At 42.3% G+C, this 24,318-nt stretch overlaps 8 non-coding genes across 8 annotated transcripts; all 8 read left to right on the top strand.

Annotated features, from left to right (window-relative positions):
• The first annotated feature begins 9,429 nt into the window (after window positions 1–9,429).
• trnap-ugg (transfer RNA proline (anticodon UGG)) lies at window positions 9,430–9,501 on the top strand. The gene has a single exon. It is a non-coding gene; the product is annotated as a tRNA-Pro (tRNA).
• A 1,338-nt stretch (window positions 9,502–10,839) lies between these two features.
• On the top strand, window positions 10,840–10,911 carry trnap-ugg (transfer RNA proline (anticodon UGG)). The gene has a single exon. It is a non-coding gene; the product is annotated as a tRNA-Pro (tRNA).
• A 1,338-nt stretch (window positions 10,912–12,249) lies between these two features.
• Window positions 12,250–12,321, top strand: trnap-ugg (transfer RNA proline (anticodon UGG)). The gene has a single exon. It is a non-coding gene; the product is annotated as a tRNA-Pro (tRNA).
• A 1,338-nt stretch (window positions 12,322–13,659) lies between these two features.
• trnap-ugg (transfer RNA proline (anticodon UGG)) lies at window positions 13,660–13,731 on the top strand. Its single transcript has one exon. It is a non-coding gene; the product is annotated as a tRNA-Pro (tRNA).
• A 4,145-nt stretch (window positions 13,732–17,876) lies between these two features.
• On the top strand, window positions 17,877–17,948 carry trnap-ugg (transfer RNA proline (anticodon UGG)). Its single transcript has one exon. It is a non-coding gene; the product is annotated as a tRNA-Pro (tRNA).
• Window positions 17,949–19,286: 1,338 nt separating this feature from the next.
• On the top strand, window positions 19,287–19,358 carry trnap-ugg (transfer RNA proline (anticodon UGG)). The gene has a single exon. It is a non-coding gene; the product is annotated as a tRNA-Pro (tRNA).
• Window positions 19,359–22,106: 2,748 nt separating this feature from the next.
• On the top strand, window positions 22,107–22,178 carry trnap-ugg (transfer RNA proline (anticodon UGG)). The gene has a single exon. It is a non-coding gene; the product is annotated as a tRNA-Pro (tRNA).
• Window positions 22,179–23,516: 1,338 nt separating this feature from the next.
• On the top strand, window positions 23,517–23,588 carry trnap-ugg (transfer RNA proline (anticodon UGG)). The gene has a single exon. It is a non-coding gene; the product is annotated as a tRNA-Pro (tRNA).
• Window positions 23,589–24,318: the final 730 nt, after the last annotated feature.

Below are 24,318 nucleotides of genomic sequence, written 5' to 3'. Positions count from 1 at the left end.
CTATACCACCAATGCTATGTATAGCTCGTAAGCAACATGGAGACATCGATTCATATTCTGGCCATCATTTTTGTGGAAAGTGAAAATACTTTGACCAAACGGATCGTTGGTATAGTTGTACTATTATGGCTTAGGGTGCGAGAGGTCCCTGGTTAAAAAATCTATCATTTTAATCAGTACCTGTTACCTTCAGATTAGTCCCGTGACACTTGTGGAAAACGTAGGGCAAAACGGAGAACATTGTGACAAGTGGGGTCACATTAGTTTGTAGCCCAAAGATTTTGGATTCTACAAACAGAAGTTGGCACATAGAGGATTCCGACTCCAGACGAGTCCCCTGACACTTGTGGGGGACGTAGAGACAAATTGAGAACACCACCGTGTTCGTGAGGGTCTCCCCTTTCCAGGGAGTGGTCATACGATGTTGTAGGTCAAACGGTTCAGATGCTACAGATGTTTTTGTGAGAATACCGATTATTGGTATGTCTCATAGTTTGACAAACACCGCTCTAGCTCCACCACCATTTATTGCAGATGTGGAGTTGTAACATAAACAGTTACGGAGGCTTGAGACAGATACGACGCGTTTCAATCTCTCTAGTTGAAAACTGATCGATTTGAATGGGTATTTTTTACGTTCGTTTACTTTGATTCACGTACTGATGCATCAATCGACTCAAAATAAATGAGCTCCATTCTTTTTGAAGTTTTATTTTTTCATTTTCTCTTTTAAAATATTAATTGACCTCATTTTGCTCAATATTCATTTGTCAACACTCATCATCAGTTTGCTGTCGCGGCTTAAGAAGACAGAATGTGAAAGACACAGCAGATGAAATACAAAAGATTTGAACTGAAGCCTGGTCAACAGTTTGGAAGACTGCTATGCTCACAAGTATAGCACAAACACTCACATGAGGTTCAATCTTTCCAAGCACCATGGACAAGAACAATTGATATCCTCATTGTAATTGCCGCAGAAAGCAAAACAATTTTATTCTTGTCTAAGGCTCGTTGGTCTAGGGGTATGATTCTCGCTTTGGGTGCGAGAGGTCCCGGGTTCAAATCCCAGATGAGCCCTTTTGCAGATCTTTTAACAAGCTCAGACAGGCAGATCTCTGGCCACTGGTTGCAAACAGCCACCTCTTGGGCGCAGGACGAGGTGGCTGAATGGTTTAGGCGATGGACTGCGTATCTATTGTGATATTCACTAGTTGGCTCAATATCGCACTTCATTTAGAAAACCTGCAAAAACGAAGAGCAAATCTGACTTCCACGAACAAGGACATTTATTCCAATGTAATACACTTGAAATGACACCCAGCCCCTAAACCTAGTGAATATCTCATGCTCTGCATTGGCCAGGAATTGAAGCCGGGTCAACTGCTTGGAAGGCAGCTATGCTCACCACTATACCACCAATGCTATGTGAAGCTCTTAAGCAACATGGAGACATCGATTCATATCCTGACCGTCATTTTTGTGGAAAGTGAAAATACTTTGACCAAACGGATCGTTGGTATAGTTGTACTATTATGGCTTAGGGTGCGAGAGGTCCCTGGTTAAAAAATCTATCATTTTAATCAGTACCTGTTATCTTCAGATTAGTCCCGTGACACTTGTGGAAAACGTAGGGCAAAACAGAGAACATTGTGACAAGTGGGGTCACATTAGTTTGTAGCCCAAAGATTTTGGATTCTACAAACAGAAGTTGGCACATAGAGGATTCCGACTCCAGACGAGTCCCCTGACACTTGTGGGGGACGTAGAGACAAATTGAGAACACCACCGTGTTCGTGAGGGTCTCCCCTTTCCAGGGAGTGGTCATACGATGGTGTAGGTCAAACGGTTCAGATGCTACAGATGTTTTTGTGAGAAGACCGATTATTGGTATGTCTCATGGTTTGACAAACACCGCTCTAGCTCCACCACCATTTATTGCAGATGTGGAGGTGTAACATAAACAGTTATGGAGGCTTGAGACATATACTACGCGTTTCAATCTCTCTAGTTGAAAACTGATCGATTTGAATGGGTATTTTTTACGTTCGTTTACTTTGATTCACGTACTGATGCATCAATCGACTCAAAATAAATGAGCTCCATTCTTTTTGAAGTTTTATTTTTTCATTTTCTCTTTTAAAATATTAATTGACCTCATTTTGCTCAATATTCATTTGTCAACACTCATCATCAGTTTGCTGTCGCGGCTTAAGAAGACAGAATGTGAAAGACACAGCAGATGAAATACAAAAGATTTGAACTGAAGCCTGGTCAACAGTTTGGAAGACTGCTATGCTCACAAGTATAGCACAAACACTCACATGAGGTTCAATCTTTCCAAGCACCATGGACAAGAACAATTGATATCCTCATTGTAATTGCCGCAGAAAGCAAAACAATTTTATTCTTGTCTAAGGCTCGTTGGTCTAGGGGTATGATTCTCGCTTTGGGTGCGAGAGGTCCCGGGTTCAAATCCCAGATGAGCCCTTTTGCAGATCTTTTAACAAGCTCAGACAGGCAGATCTCTGGCCACTGGTTGCAAACAGCCACCTCTTGGGCGCAGGACGAGGTGGCTGAATGGTTTAGGCGATGGACTGCGTATCTATTGTGATATTCACTAGTTGGCTCAATATCGCACTTCATTTAGAAAACCTGCAAAAACGAAGAGCAAATCTGACTTCCACGAACAAGGACATTTATTCCAATGTAATACACTTGAAATGACACCCAGCCCCTAAACCTAGTGAATATCTCATGCTCTGCATTGGCCAGGAATTGAAGCCGGGTCAACTGCTTGGAAGGCAGCTATGCTCACCACTATACCACCAATGCTATGTGAAGCTCTTAAGCAACATGGAGACATCGATTCATATCCTGACCGTCATTTTTGTGGAAAGTGAAAATACTTTGACCAAACGGATCGTTGGTATAGTTGTACTATTATGGCTTAGGGTGCGAGAGGTCCCTGGTTAAAAAATCTATCATTTTAATCAGTACCTGTTATCTTCAGATTAGTCCCGTGACACTTGTGGAAAACGTAGGGCAAAACAGAGAACATTGTGACAAGTGGGGTCACATTAGTTTGTAGCCCAAAGATTTTGGATTCTACAAACAGAAGTTGGCACATAGAGGATTCCGACTCCAGACGAGTCCCCTGACACTTGTGGGGGACGTAGAGACAAATTGAGAACACCACCGTGTTCGTGAGGGTCTCCCCTTTCCAGGGAGTGGTCATACGATGGTGTAGGTCAAACGGTTCAGATGCTACAGATGTTTTTGTGAGAAGACCGATTATTGGTATGTCTCATGGTTTGACAAACACCGCTCTAGCTCCACCACCATTTATTGCAGATGTGGAGGTGTAACATAAACAGTTATGGAGGCTTGAGACATATACTACGCGTTTCAATCTCTCTAGTTGAAAACTGATCGATTTGAATGGGTATTTTTTACGTTCGTTTACTTTGATTCACGTACTGATGCATCAATCGACTCAAAATAAATGAGCTCCATTCTTTTTGAAGTTTTATTTTTTCATTTTCTCTTTTAAAATATTAATTGACCTCATTTTGCTCAATATTCATTTGTCAACACTCATCATCAGTTTGCTGTCGCGGCTTAAGAAGACAGAATGTGAAAGACACAGCAGATGAAATACAAAAGATTTGAACTGAAGCCTGGTCAACAGTTTGGAAGACTGCTATGCTCACAAGTATAGCACAAACACTCACATGAGGTTCAATCTTTCCAAGCACCATGGACAAGAACAATTGATATCCTCATTGTAATTGCCGCAGAAAGCAAAACAATTTTATTCTTGTCTAAGGCTCGTTGGTCTAGGGGTATGATTCTCGCTTTGGGTGCGAGAGGTCCCGGGTTCAAATCCCAGATGAGCCCTTTTGCAGATCTTTTAACAAGCTCAGACAGGCAGATCTCTGGCCACTGGTTGCAAACAGCCACCTCTTGGGCGCAGGACGAGGTGGCTGAATGGTTTAGGCGATGGACTGCGTATCTATTGTGATATTCACTAGTTGGCTCAATATCGCACTTCATTTAGAAAACCTGCAAAAACGAAGAGCAAATCTGACTTCCACGAACAAGGACATTTATTCCAATGTAATACACTTGAAATGACACCCAGCCCCTAAACCTAGTGAATATCTCATGCTCTGCATTGGCCAGGAATTGAAGCCGGGTCAACTGCTTGGAAGGCAGCTATGCTCACCACTATACCACCAATGCTATGTGAAGCTCTTAAGCAACATGGAGACATCGATTCATATCCTGACCGTCATTTTTGTGGAAAGTGAAAATACTTTGACCAAACGGATCGTTGGTATAGTTGTACTATTATGGCTTAGGGTGCGAGAGGTCCCTGGTTAAAAAATCTATCATTTTAATCAGTACCTGTTATCTTCAGATTAGTCCCGTGACACTTGTGGAAAACGTAGGGCAAAACAGAGAACATTGTGACAAGTGGGGTCACATTAGTTTGTAGCCCAAAGATTTTGGATTCTACAAACAGAAGTTGGCACATAGAGGATTCCGACTCCAGACGAGTCCCCTGACACTTGTGGGGGACGTAGAGACAAATTGAGAACACCACCGTGTTCGTGAGGGTCTCCCCTTTCCAGGGAGTGGTCATACGATGGTGTAGGTCAAACGGTTCAGATGCTACAGATGTTTTTGTGAGAAGACCGATTATTGGTATGTCTCATGGTTTGACAAACACCGCTCTAGCTCCACCACCATTTATTGCAGATGTGGAGGTGTAACATAAACAGTTATGGAGGCTTGAGACATATACTACGCGTTTCAATCTCTCTAGTTGAAAACTGATCGATTTGAATGGGTATTTTTTACGTTCGTTTACTTTGATTCACGTACTGATGCATCAATCGACTCAAAATAAATGAGCTCCATTCTTTTTGAAGTTTTATTTTTTCATTTTCTCTTTTAAAATATTAATTGACCTCATTTTGCTCAATATTCATTTGTCAACACTCATCATCAGTTTGCTGTCGCGGCTTAAGAAGACAGAATGTGAAAGACACAGCAGATGAAATACAAAAGATTTGAACTGAAGGCTGGTCAACAGTTTGGAAGACTGCTATGCTCACAAGTATAGCACAAACACTCACATGAGGTTCAATCTTTCCAAGCACCATGGACAAGAACAATTGATATCCTCATTGTAATTGCCGCAGAAAGCAAAACAATTTTATTCTTGTCTAAGGCTCGTTGGTCTAGGGGTATGATTCTCGCTTTGGGTGCGAGAGATCCCGGATGAGCCCTTTTGCAGATCTTTTAACAAGCTCAGACAGGCAGATCTCTGGCCACTGGTTGCAAACAGCCACCTCTTGGGCGCAGGACGAGGTGGCTGAATGGTTTAGGCGATGGACTGCGTATCTATTGTGATATTCACTTGTTGGCTCAATATCGCACTTCATTTAGAAAACCTGCAAAAACGAAGTGCAAATCTGACTTCCACGAACAAGGACATTTATTCCAATGTAATACACTTGAAATGACACCCAGCCCCTAAACCTAGTGAATATCTCATGCTCTGCATTGGCTGGGAATCGAACCATGGTCAACTGCTTGGAAGGCAGCTATGCTCACCACTATACCACCAATGCTATGTGAAGCTCTTAAGCAACATGGAGACATCGATTCATATCCTGACCGTCATTTTTGTGGAAAGTGAAAATACTTTGACCAAACGGATCGTTGGTATAGTTGTACTATTATGGCTTAGGGTGCGAGAGGTCCCTGGTTAAAAAATCTATCATTTTAATCAGTACCTGTTATCTTCAGATTAGTCCCGTGACACTTGTGGAAAACGTAGGGCAAAACAGAGAACATTGTGACAAGTGGGGTCACATTAGTTTGTAGCCCAAAGATTTTGGATTCTACAAACAGAAGTTGGCACATAGAGGATTCCGACTCCAGACGAGTCCCCTGACACTTGTGGGGGACGTAGAGACAAATTGAGAACACCACCGTGTTCGTGAGGGTCTCCCCTTTCCAGGGAGTGGTCATACGATGGTGTAGGTCAAACGGTTCAGATGCTACAGATGTTTTTGTGAGAAGACCGATTATTGGTATGTCTCATGGTTTGACAAACACCGCTATAGCTCCACCACCATTTATTGCAGATGTGGAGGTGTAACATAAACAGTTATGGAGGCTTGAGACATATACTACGCGTTTCAATCTCTCTAGTTGAAAACTGATCGATTTGAATGGGTATTTTTTACGTTCGTTTACTTTGATTCACGTACTGATGCATCAATCGACTCAAAATAAATGAGCTCCATTCTTTTTGAAGTTTTATTTTTTCATTTTCTCTTTTAAAATATTAATTGACCTCATTTTGCTCAATATTCATTTGTCAACACTCATCATCAGTTTGCTGTCGCGGCTTAAGAAGACAGAATGTGAAAGACACAGCAGATGAAATACAAAAGATTTGAACTGAAGCCTGGTCAACAGTTTGGAAGACTGCTATGCTCACAAGTATAGCACAAACACTCACATGAGGTTCAATCTTTCCAAGCTCCATGGACAAGAACAATTGATATCCTCATTGTAATTGCCGCAGAAAGCAAAACAATTTTATTCTTGTCTAAGGCTCGTTGGTCTAGGGGTATGATTCTCGCTTTGGGTGCGAGAGATCCCGGATGAGCCCTTTTGCAGATCTTTTAACAAGCTCAGACAGGCAGATCTCTGGCCACTGGTTGCAAACAGCCACCTCTTGGGCGCAGGACGAGGTGGCTGAATGGTTTAGGCGATGGACTGCGTATCTATTGTGATATTCACTAGTTGGCTCAATATCGCACTTCATTTAGAAAACCTGCAAAAACGAAGAGCAAATCTGACTTCCACGAACAAGGACATTTATTCCAATGTAATACACTTGAAATGACACCCAGCCCCTAAACCTAGTGAATATCTCATGCTCTGCATTGGCTGGGAATCGAACCATGGTCAACTGCTTGGAAGGCAGCTATGCTCACCACTATACCACCAATGCTATGTGAAGCTCTTAAGCAACATGGAGACATCGATTCATATCCTGACCGTCATTTTTGTGGAAAGTGAAAATACTTTGACCAAACGGATCGTTGGTATAGTTGTACTATTATGGCTTAGGGTGCGAGAGGTCCCTGGTTAAAAAATCTATCATTTTAATCAGTACCTGTTATCTTCAGATTAGTCCCGTGACACTTGTGGAAAACGTAGGGCAAAACAGAGAACATTGTGACAAGTGGGGTCACATTAGTTTGTAGCCCAAAGATTTTGGATTCTACAAACAGATGTTTGCACATAGAGGGTTCCGACTTCAGACGAGTCCCCTGACACTTGTGGGGGACGTAGAGACAAATTGAGAACACCACCGTGTTCGTGAGGGTCTCCCCTTTCCAGGGAGTGGTCATACGATGGTGTAGGTCAAACGGTTCAGATGCTACAGATGTTTTTGTGAGAAGACCGATTATTGGTATGTCTCATGGTTTGACAAACACCGCTCTAGCTCCACCACCATTTATTGCAGATGTGGAGGTGTAACATAAACAGTTATGGAGGCTTGAGACAGATACGACGCGTTTCAATCTCTCTAGTTGAAAACTGATCGATTTGAATGGGTATTTTTTACGTTCGTTTACTTTGATTCACGTACTGATGCATCAATCGACTCAAAATAAATGAGCTCCATTCTTTTTGAAGTTTTATTTTTTCATTTTCTCTTTTAAAATATTAATTGACCTCATTTTGCTCAATATTCATTTGTCAACACTCATCATCAGTTTGCTGTCGCGGCTTAAGAAGACAGAATGTGAAAGACACAGCAGATGAAATACAAAAGATTTGAACTGAAGCCTGGTCAACAGTTTGGAAGACTGCTATGCTCACAAGTATAGCACAAACACTCACATGAGGTTCAATCTTTCCAAGCACCATGGACAAGAACAATTGATATCCTCATTGTAATTGCCGCAGAAAGCAAAACAATTTTATTCTTGTCTAAGGCTCGTTGGTCTAGGGGTATGATTCTCGCTTTGGGTGCGAGAGATCCCGGATGAGCCCTTTTGCAGATCTTTTAACAAGCTCAGACAGGCAGATCTCTGGCCACTGGTTGCAAACAGCCACCTCTTGGGCGCAGGACGAGGTGGCTGAATGGTTTAGGCGATGGACTGCGTATCTATTGTGATATTCACTAGTTGGCTCAATATCGCACTTCATTTAGAAAACCTGCAAAAACGAATAGCAAATCTGACTTCCACGAACAAGGACATTTATTCCAATGTAATACACTTGAAATGACACCCAGCACCTAAACCTAGTGAATATCTCATGCTCTGCATTGGCTGGGAATCGAACCATGGTCAACTGCTTGGAAGGCAGCTATGCTCACCACTATACCACCAATGCTATGTGAAGCTCTTAAGCAACATGGAGACATCGATTCATATCCTGACCGTCATTTTTGTGGAAAGTGAAAATACTTTGACCAAACGGATCGTTGGTATAGTTGTACTATTATGGCTTAGGGTGCGAGAGGTCCCTGGTTAAAAAATCTATCATTTTAATCAGTACCTGTTATCTTCAGATTAGTCCCGTGACACTTGTGGAAAACGTAGGGCAAAACAGAGAACATTGTGACAAGTGGGGTCACATTAGTTTGTAGCCCAAAGATTTTGGATTCTACAAACAGAAGTTGGCACATAGAGGATTCCGACTCCAGACGAGTCCCCTGACACTTGTGGGGGACGTAGAGACAAATTGAGAACACCACCGTGTTCGTGAGGGTCTCCCGTTTCCAGGGAGTGGTCATACGATGGTGTAGGTCAAACGGTTCAGATGCTACAGATGTTTTTGTGAGAAGACCGATTATTGGTATGTCTCATGGTTTGACAAACACCGCTCTAGCTCCACCACCATTTATTGCAGATGTGGAGGTGTAACATAAACAGTTATGGAGGCTTGAGACAGATACGACGCGTTTCAATCTCTCTAGTTGAAAACTGATCGATTTGAATGGGTATTTTTTACGTTCGTTTACTTTGATTCACGTACTGATGCATCAATCGACTCAAAATAAATGAGCTCCATTCTTTTTGAAGTTTTATTTTTTCATTTTCTCTTTTAAAATATTAATTGACCTCATTTTGCTCAATATTCATTTGTCAACACTCATCATCAGTTTGCTGTCGCGGCTTAAGAAGACAGAATGTGAAAGACACAGCAGATGAAATACAAAAGATTTGAACTGAAGCCTGGTCAACAGTTTAGAAGACTGCTTTTCTCACAAGTATAGCACAAACACTCACATGAGGTTCAATCTTTCCAAGCTCCATGGACAAGAACAATTGATATCCTCATTGTAATTGCCGCAGAAAGCAAAACAATTTTATTCTTGTCTAAGGCTCGTTGGTCTAGGGGTATGATTCTCGCTTTGGGTGCGAGAGGTCCCGGGTTCAAATCCCGGATGAGCCCTTTTGCAGATCTTTTAACAAGCTCAGACAGGCAGATCTCTGGCCACTGGTTGCAAACAGCCACCTCTTGGGCGCAGGACGAGGTGGCTGAATGGTTTAGGCGATGGACTGCGTATCTATTGTGATATTCACTAGTTGGCTCAATATCGCACTTCATTTAGAAATCCTGCAAAAACGAAGAGCAAATCTGACTTCCACGAACAAGGACATTTATTCCAATGTAATACACTTGAAATGACACCCAGCCCCTAAACCTAGTGAATATCTCATGCTCTGCATTGGCTGGGAATCGAACCATGGTCAACTGCTTGGAAGGCAGCTATGCTCACCACTATACCACCAATGCTATGTGAAGCTCTTAAGCAACATGGAGACATCGATTCATATCCTGACCGTCATTTTTGTGGAAAGTGAAAATACTTTGACCAAACGGATCGTTGGTATAGTTGTACTATTATGGCTTAGGGTGCGAGAGGTCCCTGGTTAAAAAATCTATCATTTTAATCAGTACCTGTTATCTTCAGATTAGTCCCGTGACACTTGTGGAAAACGTAGGGCAAAACAGAGAACATTGTGACAAGTGGGGTCACATTAGTTTGTAGCCCAAAGATTTTGGATTCTACAAACAGAAGTTGGCACATAGAGGATTCCGACTCCAGACGAGTCCCCTGACACTTGTGGGGGACGTAGAGACAAATTGAGAACACCACCGTGTTCGTGAGGGTCTCCCCTTTCCAGGGAGTGGTCATACGATGGTGTAGGTCAAACGGTTCAGATGCTACAGATGTTTTTGTGAGAAGACCGATTATTGGTATGTCTCATGGTTTGACAAACACCGCTCTAGCTCCACCACCATTTATTGCAGATGTGGAGGTGTAACATAAACAGTTATGGAGGCTTGAGACAGATACGACGCGTTTCAATCTCTCTAGTTGAAAACTGATCGATTTGAATGGGTATTTTTTACGTTCGTTTACTTTGATTCACGTACTGATGCATCAATCGACTCAAAATAAATGAGCTCCATTCTTTTTGAAGTTTTATTTTTTCATTTTCTCTTTTAAAATATTAATTGACCTCATTTTGCTCAATATTCATTTGTCAACACTCATCATCAGTTTGCTGTCGCGGCTTAAGAAGACAGAATGTGAAAGACACAGCAGATGAAATACAAAAGATTTGAACTGAAGCCTGGTCAACAGTTTGGAAGACTGCTATGCTCACAAGTATAGCACAAACACTCACATGAGGTTCAATCTTTCCAAGCTCCATGGACAAGAACAATTGATATCCTCATTGTAATTGCCGCAGAAAGCAAAACAATTTTATTCTTGTCTAAGGCTCGTTGGTCTAGGGGTATGATTCTCGCTTTGGGTGCGAGAGGTCCCGGGTTCAAATCCCGGATGAGCCCTTTTGCAGATCTTTTAACAAGCTCAGACAGGCAGATCTCTGGCCACTGGTTGCAAACAGCCACCTCTTGGGCGCAGGACGAGGTGGCTGAATGGTTTAGGCGATGGACTGCGTATCTATTGTGATATTCACTAGTTGGCTCAATATCGCACTTCATTTAGAAATCCTGCAAAAACAAAGAGCAAATCTGACTTCCACGAACAAGGACATTTATTCCAATGTAATACACTTGAAATGACACCCAGCCCCTAAACCTAGTGAATATCTCATGCTCTGCATTGGCTGGGAATCGAACAATGGTCAACTGCTTGGAAGGCAGCTATGCTCACCACTATACCACCAATGCTATGTGAAGCTCTTAAGCAACATGGAGACATCGATTCATATCCTGACCGTCATTTTTGTGGAAAGTGAAAATACTTTGACCAAACGGATCGTTGGTATAGTTGTACTATTATGGCTTAGGGTGCGAGAGGTCCCTGGTTAAAAAATCTATCATTTTAATCAGTACCTGTTATCTTCAGATTAGTCCCGTGACACTTGTGGAAAACGTAGGGCAAAACAGAGAACATTGTGACAAGTGGGGTCACATTAGTTTGTAGCCCAAAGATTTTGGATTCTACAAACAGAAGTTGGCACATAGAGGATTCCGACTCCAGACGAGTCCCCTGACACTTGTGGGGGACGTAGAGACAAATTGAGAACACCACCGTGTTCGTGAGGGTCTCCCCTTTCCAGGGAGTGGTCATACGATGGTGTAGGTCAAACGGTTCAGATGCTACAGATGTTTTTGTGAGAAGACCGATTATTGGTATGTCTCATGGTTTGACAAACACCGCTCTAGCTCCACCACCATTTATTGCAGATGTGGAGGTGTAACATAAACAGTTATGGAGGCTTGAGACAGATACGACGCGTTTCAATCTCTCTAGTTGAAAACTGATCGATTTGAATGGGTATTTTTTACGTTCGTTTACTTTGATTCACGTACTGATGCATCAATCGACTCAAAATAAATGAGCTCCATTCTTTTTTAAGTTTTATTTTTTCATTTTCTCTTTTAAAATATTAATTGACCTCATTTTGCTCAATATTCATTTGTCAACACTCATCATCAGTTTGCTGTCGCGGCTTAAGAAGACAGAATGTGAAAGACACAGCAGATGAAATACAAAAGATTTGAACTGAAGCCTGGTCAACAGTTTGGAAGACTGCTATGCTCACAAGTATAGCACAAACACTCACATGAGGTTCAATCTTTCCAAGCACCATGGACAAGAACAATTGATATCCTCATTGTAATTGCCGCAGAAAGCAAAACAATTTTATTCTTGTCTAAGGCTCGTTGGTCTAGGGGTATGATTCTCGCTTTGGGTGCGAGAGGTCCCGGGTTCAAATCCCGGATGAGCCCTTTTGCAGATCTTTTAACAAGCTCAGACAGGCAGATCTCTGGCCACTGGTTGCAAACAGCCACCTCTTGGGCGCAGGACGAGGTGGCTGAATGGTTTAGGCGATGGACTGCGTATCTATTGTGATATTCACTAGTTGGCTCAATATCGCACTTCATTTAGAAATCCTGCAAAAACGAAGAGCAAATCTGACTTCCACGAACAAGGACATTTATTCCAATGTAATACACTTGAAATGACACCCAGCCCCTAAACCTAGTGAATATCTCATGCTCTGCATTGGCTGGGAATCGAACCATGGTCAACTGCTTGGAAGGCAGCTATGCTCACCACTATACCACCAATGCTATGTGAAGCTCTTAAGCAACATGGAGACATCGATTCATATCCTGACCGTCATTTTTGTGGAAAGTGAAAATACTTTGACCAAACGGATCGTTGGTATAGTTGTACTATTATGGCTTAGGGTGCGAGAGGTCCCTGGTTAAAAAATCTATCATTTTAATCAGTACCTGTTATCTTCAGATTAGTCCCGTGACACTTGTGGAAAACGTAGGGCAAAACAGAGAACATTGTGACAAGTGGGGTCACATTAGTTTGTAGCCCAAAGATTTTGGATTCTACAAACAGAAGTTGGCACATAGAGGATTCCGACTCCAGACGAGTCCCCTGACACTTGTGGGGGACGTAGAGACAAATTGAGAACACCACCGTGTTCGTGAGGGTCTCCCCTTTCCAGGGAGTGGTCATACGATGGTGTAGGTCAAACGGTTCAGATGCTACAGATGTTTTTGTGAGAAGACCGATTATTGGTATGTCTCATGGTTTGACAAACACCGCTCTAGCTCCACCACCATTTATTGCAGATGTGGAGGTGTAACATAAACAGTTATGGAGGCTTGAGACAGATACGACGCGTTTCAATCTCTCTAGTTGAAAACTGATCGATTTGAATGGGTATTTTTTACGTTCGTTTACTTTGATTCACGTACTGATGCATCAATCGACTCAAAATAAATGAGCTCCATTCTTTTTTAAGTTTTATTTTTTCATTTTCTCTTTTAAAATATTAATTGACCTCATTTTGCTCAATATTCATTTGTCAACACTCATCATCAGTTTGCTGTCGCGGCTTAAGAAGACAGAATGTGAAAGACACAGCAGATGAAATACAAAAGATTTGAACTGAAGCCTGGTCAACAGTTTGGAAGACTGCTATGCTCACAAGTATAGCACAAACACTCACATGAGGTTCAATCTTTCCAAGCACCATGGACAAGAACAATTGATATCCTCATTGTAATTGCCGCAGAAAGCAAAACAATTTTATTCTTGTCTAAGGCTCGTTGGTCTAGGGGTATGATTCTCGCTTTGGGTGCGAGAGGTCCCGGGTTCAAATCCCGGATGAGCCCTTTTGCAGATCTTTTAACAAGCTCAGACAGGCAGATCTCTGGCCACTGGTTGCAAACAGCCACCTCTTGGGCGCAGGACGAGGTGGCTGAATGGTTTAGGCGATGGACTGCGTATCTATTGTGATATTCACTAGTTGGCTCAATATCGCACTTCATTTAGAAATCCTGCAAAAACGAAGAGCAAATCTGACTTCCACGAACAAGGACATTTATTCCAATGTAATACACTTGAAATGACACCCAGCCCCTAAACCTAGTGAATATCTCATGCTCTGCATTGGCTGGGAATCGAACCATGGTCAACTGCTTGGAAGGCAGCTATGCTCACCACTATACCACCAATGCTATGTGAAGCTCTTAAGCAACATGGAGACATCGATTCATATCCTGACCGTCATTTTTGTGGAAAGTGAAAATACTTTGACCAAACGGATCGTTGGTATAGTTGTACTATTATGGCTTAGGGTGCGAGAGGTCCCTGGTTAAAAAATCTATCATTTTAATCAGTACCTGTTATCTTCAGATTAGTCCCGTGACACTTGTGGAAAACGTAGGGCAAAACAGAGAACATTGTGACAAGTGGGGTCACATTAGTTTGTAGCCCAAAGATTTTGGATTCTACAAACAGAAGTTGGCACATAGAGGATTCCGACTCCAGACGAGTCCCCTGACACTTGTGGGGGACGTAGAGACAAATTGAGAACACCACCGTGTTCGTGAGGGTCTCCCCTTTCCAGGGAGTGGTCATACGATGGTGTAGGTCAAACGGTTCAGATGCTACAGATGTTTTTGTGAGAAGACCGATTATTGGTATGTCTCATGGTTTGACAAACACCGCTCTAGCTCCACCACCATTTATTGCAGATGTGGAGGTGTAACATAAACAGTTATGGAGGCTTGAGACAGATACGACGCGTTTCAATCTCTCTAGTTGAAAACTGATCGATTTGAATGGGTATTTTTTACGTTCGTTTACTTTGATTCACGTACTGATGCATCAATCGACTCAAAATAAATGAGCTCCATTCTTTTTGAAGTTTTATTTTTTCATTTTCTCTTTTAAAATATTAATTGACCTCATTTTGCTCAATATTCATTTGTCAACACTCATCATCAGTTTGCTGTCGCGGCTTAAGAAGACAGAATGTGAAAGACACAGCAGATGAAATACAAAAGATTTGAACTGAAGCCTGGTCAACAGTTTGGAAGACTGCTATGCTCACAAGTATAGCACAAACACTCACATGAGGTTCAATCTTTCCAAGCACCATGGACAAGAACAATTGATATCCTCATTGTAATTGCCGCAGAAAGCAAAACAATTTTATTCTTGTCTAAGGCTCGTTGGTCTAGGGGTATGATTCTCGCTTTGGGTGCGAGAGATCCCGGATGAGCCCTTTTGCAGATCTTTTAACAAGCTCAGACAGGCAGATCTCTGGCCACTGGTTGCAAACAGCCACCTCTTGGGCGCAGGACGAGGTGGCTGAATGGTTTAGGCGATGGACTGCGTATCTATTGTGATATTCACTAGTTGGCTCAATATCGCACTTCATTTAGAAATCCTGCAAAAACGAAGAGCAAATCTGACTTCCACGAACAAGGACATTTATTCCAATGTAATACACTTGAAATGACACCCAGCCCCTAAACCTAGTGAATATCTCATGCTCTGCATTGGCTGGGAATCGAACCATGGTCAACTGCTTGGAAGGCAGCTATGCTCACCACTATACCACCAATGCTATGTGAAGCTCTTAAGCAACATGGAGACATCGATTCATATCCTGACCGTCATTTTTGTGGAAAGTGAAAATACTTTGACCAAACGGATCGTTGGTATAGTTGTACTATTATGGCTTAGGGTGCGAGAGGTCCCTGGTTAAAAAATCTATCATTTTAATCAGTACCTGTTATCTTCAGATTAGTCCCGTGACACTTGTGGAAAACGTAGGGCAAAACAGAGAACATTGTGACAAGTGGGGTCACATTAGTTTGTAGCCCAAAGATTTTGGATTCTACGAACAGAAGTTGGCACATAGAGGATTCCGACTCCAGACGAGTCCCCTGACACTTGTGGGGGACGTAGAGACAAATTGAGAACACCACCGTGTTCGTGAGGGTCTCCCCTTTCCAGGGAGTGGTCATACGATGGTGTAGGTCAAACGGTTCAGATGCTACAGATGTTTTTGTGAGAAGACCGATTATTGGTATGTCTCATGGTTTGACAAACACCGCTCTAGCTCCACCACCATTTATTGCAGATGTGGAGGTGTAACATAAACAGTTATGGAGGCTTGAGACAGATACGACGCGTTTCAATCTCTCTAGTTGAAAACTGATCGATTTGAATGGGTATTTTTTACGTTCGTTTACTTTGATTCACGTACTGATGCATCAATCGACTCAAAATAAATGAGCTCCATTCTTTTTGAAGTTTTATTTTTTCATTTTCTCTTTTAAAATATTAATTGACCTCATTTTGCTCAATATTCATTTGTCAACACTCATCATCAGTTTGCTGTCGCGGCTTAAGAAGACAGAATGTGAAAGACACAGCAGATGAAATACAAAAGATTTGAACTGAAGCCTGGTCAACAGTTTGGAAGACTGCTATGCTCACATGTATAGCACAAACACTCACATGAGGTTCAATCTTTCCAAGCACCATGGACAAGAACAATTGATATCCTCATTGTAATTGCCGCAGAAAGCAAAACAATTTTATTCTTGTCTAAGGCTCGTTGGTCTAGGGGTATGATTCTCGCTTTGGGTGCGAGAGGTCCGGGGTTCAAATCCCGGATGAGCCCTTTTGCAGATCTTTTAACAAGCTCAGACAGGCAGATCTCTGGCCACTGGTTGCAAACAGCCACCTCTTGGGCGCAGGACGAGGTGGCTCAATGGTTTAGGCGATGGACTGCGTATCTATTGTGATATTCACTAGTTGGCTCAATATCGCACTTCATTTAGAAAACCTGCAAAAACGAAGAGCAAATCTGACTTCCACGAACAAGGACATTGATTCCAATGTAATACACTTGAAATGACACCCAGCCCCTAAACCTAGTGAATATCTCATGCTCTGCATTGGCTGGGAATCGAACCCTGGTCAACTGCTTGGAAGGCAGCTATGCTCACCACTATACCACCAATGCTATGTGAAGCTCTTAAGCAACATGGAGACATCGATTCATATCCTGACCGTCATTTTTGTGGAAAGTGAAAATACTTTGACCAAACGGATCGTTGGTATAGTTGTACTATTATGGCTTAGGGTGCGAGAGGTCCCTGGTTAAAAAATCTATCATTTTAATCAGTACCTGTTATCTTCAGATTAGTCCCATGACACTTGTGGAAAACGTAGGGCAAAACAGAGAACATTGTGACAAGTGGGGTCACATTAGTTTGTAGCCCAAAGATTTTGGATTCTACAAACAGAAGTTGGCACATAGAGGATTCCGACTCCAGACGAGTCCCCTGACACTTGTGGGGGACGTAGAGACAAATTGAGAACACCACCGTGTTCGTGAGGGTCTCCCCTTTCCAGGGAGTGGTCATACGATGGTGTAGGTCAAACGGTTCAGATGCTACAGATGTTTTTGTGAGAAGACCGATTATTGGTATGTCTCATGGTTTGACAAACACCGCTCTAGCTCCACCACCATTTATTGCAGATGTGGAGGTGTAACATAAACAGTTATGGAGGCTTGAGACAGATACGACGCGTTTCAATCTCTCTAGTTGAAAACTGATCGATTTGAATGGGTATTTTTTACGTTCGTTTACTTTGATTCACGTACTGATGCATCAATCGACTCAAAATAAATGAGCTCCATTCTTTTTGAAGTTTTATTTTTTCATTTTCTCTTTTAAAATATTAATTGACCTCATTTTGCTCAATATTCATTTGTCAACACTCATCATCAGTTTGCTGTCGCGGCTTAAGAAGACAGAATGTGAAAGACACAGCAGATGAAATACAAAAGATTTGAACTGAAGCCTGGTCAACAGTTTGGAAGACTGCTATGCTCACAAGTATAGCACAAACACTCACATGAGGTTCAATCTTTCCAAGCACCATGGACAAGAACAATTGATATCCTCATTGTAATTGCCGCAGAAAGCAAAACAATTTTATTCTTGTCTAAGGCTCGTTGGTCTAGGGGTATGATTCTCGCTTTGGGTGCGAGAGGTCCCGGGTTCAAATCCCGGATGAGCCCTTTTGCAGATCTTTTAACAAGCTCAGACAGGCAGATCTCTGGCCACTGGTTGCAAACAGCCACCTCTTGGGCGCAGGACGAGGTGGCTGAATGGTTTAGGCGATGGACTGCGTATCTATTGTGATATTCACTAGTTGGCTCAATATCGCACTTCATTTAGAAAACCTGCAAAAACGAAGAGCAAATCTGACTTCCACGAACAAGGACATTGATTCCAATGTAATACACTTGAAATGACACACAGCCCCTAAACCTAGTGAATATCTCATGCTCTGCATTGGCTGGGAATCGAACCCTGGTCAACTGCTTGGAAGGCAGCTATGCTCACCACTATACCACCAATGCTATGTGAAGCTCTTAAGCAACATGGAGACATCGATTCATATCCTGACCGTCATTTTTGTGGAAAGTGAAAATACTTTGACCAAACGGATCGTTGGTATAGTTGTACTATTATGGCTTAGGGTGCGAGAGGTCCCTGGTTAAAAAATCTATCATTTTAATCAGTACCTGTTATCTTCAGATTAGTCCCGTGACACTTGTGGAAAACGTAGGGCAAAACAGAGAACATTGTGACAAGTGGGGTCACATTAGTTTGTAGCCCAAAGATTTTGGATTCTACAAACAGAAGTTGGCACATAGAGGATTCCGACTCCAGACGAGTCCCCTGACACTTGTGGGGGACGTAGAGACAAATTGAGAACACCACCGTGTTCGTGAGGGTCTCCCCTTTCCAGGGAGTGGTCATACGATGGTGTAGGTCAAACGGTTCAGATGCTACAGATGTTTTTGTGAGAAGACCGATTATTGGTATGTCTCATGGTTTGACAAACACCGCTCTAGCTCCACCACCATTTATTGCAGATGTGGAGGTGTAACATAAACAGTTATGGAGGCTTGAGACAGATACGACGCGTTTCAATCTCTCTAGTTGAAAACTGATCGATTTGAATGGGTATTTTTTACGTTCGTTTACTTTGATTCACGTACTGATGCATCAATCGACTCAAAATAAATGAGCTCCATTCTTTTTGAAGTTTTATTTTTTCATTTTCTCTTTTAAAATATTAATTGACCTCATTTTGCTCAATATTCATTTGTCAACACTCATCATCAGTTTGCTGTCGCGGCTTAAGAAGACAGAATGTGAAAGACACAGCAGATGAAATACAAAAGATTTGAACTGAAGCCTGGTCAACAGTTTGGAAGACTGCTATGCTCACAAGTATAGCACAAACACTCACATGAGGTTCAATCTTTCCAAGCTCCATGGACAAGAACAATTGATATCCTCATTGTAATTGCCGCAGAAAGCAAAACAATTTTATTCTTGTCTAAGGCTCGTTGGTCTAGGGGTATGATTCTCGCTTTGGGTGCGAGAGGTCCCGGGTTCAAATCCCGGATGAGCCCTTTTGCAGATCTTTTAACAAGCTCAGACAGGCAGATCTCTGGCCACTGGTTGCAAACAGCCACCTCTTGGGCGCAGGACGAGGTGGCTGAATGGTTTAGGCGATGGACTGCGTATCTATTGTGATATTCACTAGTTGGCTCAATATCGCACTTCATTTAGAAATCCTGCAAAAACGAAGAGCAAATCTGACTTCCACGAACAAGGACATTTATTCCAATGTAATACACTTGAAATGACACACAGCCCCTAAACCTAGTGAATATCTCATGCTCTGCATTGGCTGGGAATCGAACCATGGTCAACTGCTTGGAAGGCAGCTATGCTCACCACTATACCACCAATGCTATGTGAAGCTCTTAAGCAACATGGAGACATCGATTCATATCCTGACCGTCATTTTTGTGGAAAGTGAAAATACTTTGACCAAACGGATCGTTGGTATAGTTGTACTATTATGGCTTAGGGTGCGAGAGGTCCCTGGTTAAAAAATCTATCATTTTAATCAGTACCTGTTATCTTCAGATTAGTCCCGTGACACTTGTGGAAAACGTAGGGCAAAACAGAGAACATTGTGACAAGTGGGGTCACATTAGTTTGTAGCCCAAAGATTTTGGATTCTACAAACAGAAGTTGGCACATAGAGGATTCCGACTCCAGACGAGTCCCCTGACACTTGTGGGGGACGTAGAGACAAATTGAGAACACCACCGTGTTCGTGAGGGTCTCCCCTTTCCAGGGAGTGGTCATACGATGGTGTAGGTCAAACGGTTCAGATGCTACAGATGTTTTTGTGAGAAGACCGATTATTGGTATGTCTCATGGTTTGACAAACACCGCTCTAGCTCCACCACCATTTATTGCAGATGTGGAGGTGTAACATAAACAGTTATGGAGGCTTGAGACAGATACGACGCGTTTCAATCTCTCTAGTTGAAAACTGATCGATTTGAATGGGTATTTTTTACGTTCGTTTACTTTGATTCACGTACTGATGCATCAATCGACTCAAAATAAATGAGCTCCATTCTTTTTGAAGTTTTATTTTTTCATTTTCTCTTTTAAAATATTAATTGACCTCATTTTGCTCAATATTCATTTGTCAACACTCATCATCAGTTTGCTGTCGCGGCTTAAGAAGACAGAATGTGAAAGACACAGCAGATGAAATACAAAAGATTTGAACTGAAGCCTGGTCAACAGTTTGGAAGACTGCTATGCTCACAAGTATAGCACAAACACTCACATGAGGTTCAATCTTTCCAAGCACCATGGACAAGAACAATTGATATCCTCATTGTAATTGCCGCAGAAAGCAAAACAATTTTATTCTTGTCTAAGGCTCGTTGCTCTAGGGGTCTGATTCTCGCTTTGGGTGCGAGAGGTCCCGGGTTCAAATCCCGGATGAGCCCTTTTGCAGATCTTTTAACAAGCTCAGACAGGCAGATCTCTGGCCACTGGTTGCAAACAGCCGCCTCTTGGGCGCAGGACGAGGTGGCTGAATGGTTTAGGCGATGGACTGCGTATCTATTGTGATATTCACTAGTTGGCTCAATATCGCACTTCATTTAGAAAACCTGCAAAAACGAAGAGCAAATCTGACTTCCACGAACAAGGACATTGATTCCAATGTAATACACTTGAAATGACACACAGCCCCTAAACCTAGTGAATATCTCATGCTCTGCATTGGCTGGGAATCGAACCCTGGTCAACTGCTTGGAAGGCAGCTATGCTCACCACTATACCACCAATGCTATGTGAAGCTCTTAAGCAACATGGAGACATCGATTCATATCCTGACCGTCATTTTTGTGGAAAGTGAAAATACTTTGACCAAACGGATCGTTGGTATAGTTGTACTATTATGGCTTAGGGTGCCAGAGGTCCCTGGTTAAAAAATCTATCATTTTAATCAGTACCTGTTATCTTCAGATTAGTCCCGTGACACTTGTGGAAAACGTAGGGCAAAACAGAGAACATTGTGACAAGTGGGGTCACATTAGTTTGTAGCCCAAAGATTTTGGATTCTACAAACAGAAGTTGGCACATAGAGGATTCCGACTCCAGACGAGTCCCCTGACACTTGTGGGGGACGTAGAGACAAATTGAGAACACCACCGTGTTCGTGAGGGTCTCCCCTTTCCAGGGAGTGGTCATACGATGGTGTAGGTCAAACGGTTCAGATGCTACAGATGTTTTTGTGAGAAGACCGATTATTGGTATGTCTCATGGTTTGACAAACACCGCTCTAGCTCCACCACCATTTATTGCAGATGTGGAGGTGTAACATAAACAGTTATGGAGGCTTGAGACAGATACGACGCGTTTCAATCTCTCTAGTTGAAAACTGATCGATTTGAATGGGTATTTTTTACGTTCGTTTACTTTGATTCACGTACTGATGCATCAATCGACTCAAAATAAATGAGCTCCATTCTTTTTGAAGTTTTATTTTTTCATTTTCTCTTTTAAAATATTAATTGACCTCATTTTGCTCAATATTCATTTGTCAACACTCATCATCAGTTTGCTGTCGCGGCTTAAGAAGACAGAATGTGAAAGACACAGCAGATGAAATACAAAAGATTTGAACTGAAGCCTGGTCAACAGTTTGGAAGACTGCTATGCTCACAAGTATAGCACAAACACTCACATGAGGTTCAATCTTTCCAAGCACCATGGACAAGAACAATTGATATCCTCATTGTAATTGCCGCAGAAAGCAAAACAATTTTATTCTTGTCTAAGGCTCGTTGGTCTAGGGGTATGATTCTCGCTTTGGGTGCGAGAGGTCCCGGGTTCAAATCCCGGATGAGCCCTTTTGCAGATCTTTTAACAAGCTCAGACAGGCAGATCTCTGGCCACTGGTTGCAAACAGCCACCTCTTGGGCGCAGGACGAGGTGGCTGAATGGTTTAGGCGATGGACTGCGTATCTATTGTGATATTCACTAGTTGGCTCAATATCGCACTTCATTTAGAAAACCTGCAAAAACGAAGAGCAAATCTGACTTCCTCGAACAAGGACATTGATTCCAATGTAATACACTTGAAATGACACACAGCCCCTAAACCTAGTGAATATCTCATGCTCTGCATTGGCTGGGAATCGAACCCTGGTCAACTGCTTGGAAGGCAGCTATGCTCACCACTATACCACCAATGCTATGTGAAGCTCTTAAGCAACATGGAGACATCGATTCATATCCTGACCGTCATTTTTGTGGAAAGTGAAAATACTTTGACCAAACGGATCGTTGGTATAGTTGTACTATTATGGCTTAGGGTGCCAGAGGTCCCTGGTTAAAAAATCTATCATTTTAATCAGTACCTGTTATCTTCAGATTAGTCCCGTGACACTTGTGGAAAACGTAGGGCAAAACAGAGAACATTGTGACAAGTGGGGTCACATTAGTTTGTAGCCCAAAGATTTTGGATTCTACAAACAGAAGTTGGCACATAGAGGATTCCGACTCCAGACGAGTCCCCTGACACTTGTGGGGGACGTAGAGACAAATTGAGAACACCACCGTGTTCGTGAGGGTCTCCCCTTTCCAGGGAGTGGTCATACGATGGTGTAGGTCAAACGGTTCAGATGCTACAGATGTTTTTGTGAGAAGACCGATTATTGGTATGTCTCATGGTTTGACAAACACCGCTCTAGCTCCACCACCATTTATTGCAGATGTGGAGGTGTAACATAAACAGTTATGGAGGCTTGAGACAGATACGACGCGTTTCAATCTCTCTAGTTGAAAACTGATCGATTTGAATGGGTATTTTTTACGTTCGTTTACTTTGATTCACGTACTGATGCATCAATCGACTCAAAATAAATGAGCTCCATTCTTTTTGAAGTTTTATTTTTTCATTTTCTCTTTTAAAATATTAATTGACCTCATTTTGCTCAATATTCATTTGTCAACACTCATCATCAGTTTGCTGTCGCGGCTTAAGAAGACAGAATGTGAAAGACACAGCAGATGAAATACAAAAGATTTGAACTGAAGCCTGGTCAACAGTTTGGAAGACTGCTATGCTCACAAGTATAGCACAAACACTCACATGAGGTTCAATCTTTCCAAGCACCATGGACAAGAACAATTGATATCCTCATTGTAATTGCCGCAGAAAGCAAAACAATTTTATTCTTGTCTAAGGCTCGTTGGTCTAGGGGTATGATTCTCGCTTTGGGTGCGAGAGGTCCCGGGTTCAAATCCCGGATGAGTCCTTTTGCAGATCTTTTAACAAGCTCAGACAGGCAGATCTCTGGCCACTGGTTGCAAACAGCCACCTCTTGGGCGCAGGACGAGGTGGCTGAATGGTTTAGGCGATGGACTGCGTATCTATTGTGATATTCACTAGTTGGCTCAATATCGCACTTCATTTAGAAAACCTGCAAAAACGAAGAGCAAATCTGACTTCCACGAACAAGGACATTGATTCCAATGTAATACACTTGAAATGACACCCAGCCCCTAAACCTAGTGAATATCTCATGCTCTGCATTGGCTGGGAATCGAACCCTGGTCAACTGCTTGGAAGGCAGCTATGCTCACCACTATACCACCAATGCTATGTGAAGCTCTTAAGCAACATGGAGACATCGATTCATATCCTGACCGTCATTTTTGTGGAAAGTGAAAATACTTTGACCAAACGGATCGTTGGTATAGTTGTACTATTATGGCTTAGGGTGCGAGAGGTCCCTGGTTAAAAAATCTATCATTTTAATCAGTACCTGTTATCTTCAGATTAGTCCCGTGACACTTGTGGAAAACGTAGGGCAAAACAGAGAACATTGTGACAAGTGGGGTCACATTAGTTTGTAGCCCAAAGATTTTGGATTCTACAAACAGAAGTTGGCACATAGAGGATTCCGACTCCAGACGAGTCCCCTGACACTTGTGGGGGACGTAGAGACCAATTGAGAACACCACCGTGTTCGTGAGGGTCTCCCC

This window comes from Salmo salar, unplaced genomic scaffold (genome assembly GCF_965601325.2).
Source record: "Salmo salar unplaced genomic scaffold, fSalSal1 ptg000588l, whole genome shotgun sequence".
NCBI classification, from domain to species: Eukaryota; Metazoa; Chordata; class Actinopteri; order Salmoniformes; family Salmonidae; genus Salmo; species Salmo salar.
This window is presented reverse-complemented; position numbering and strand designations above follow the sequence as displayed.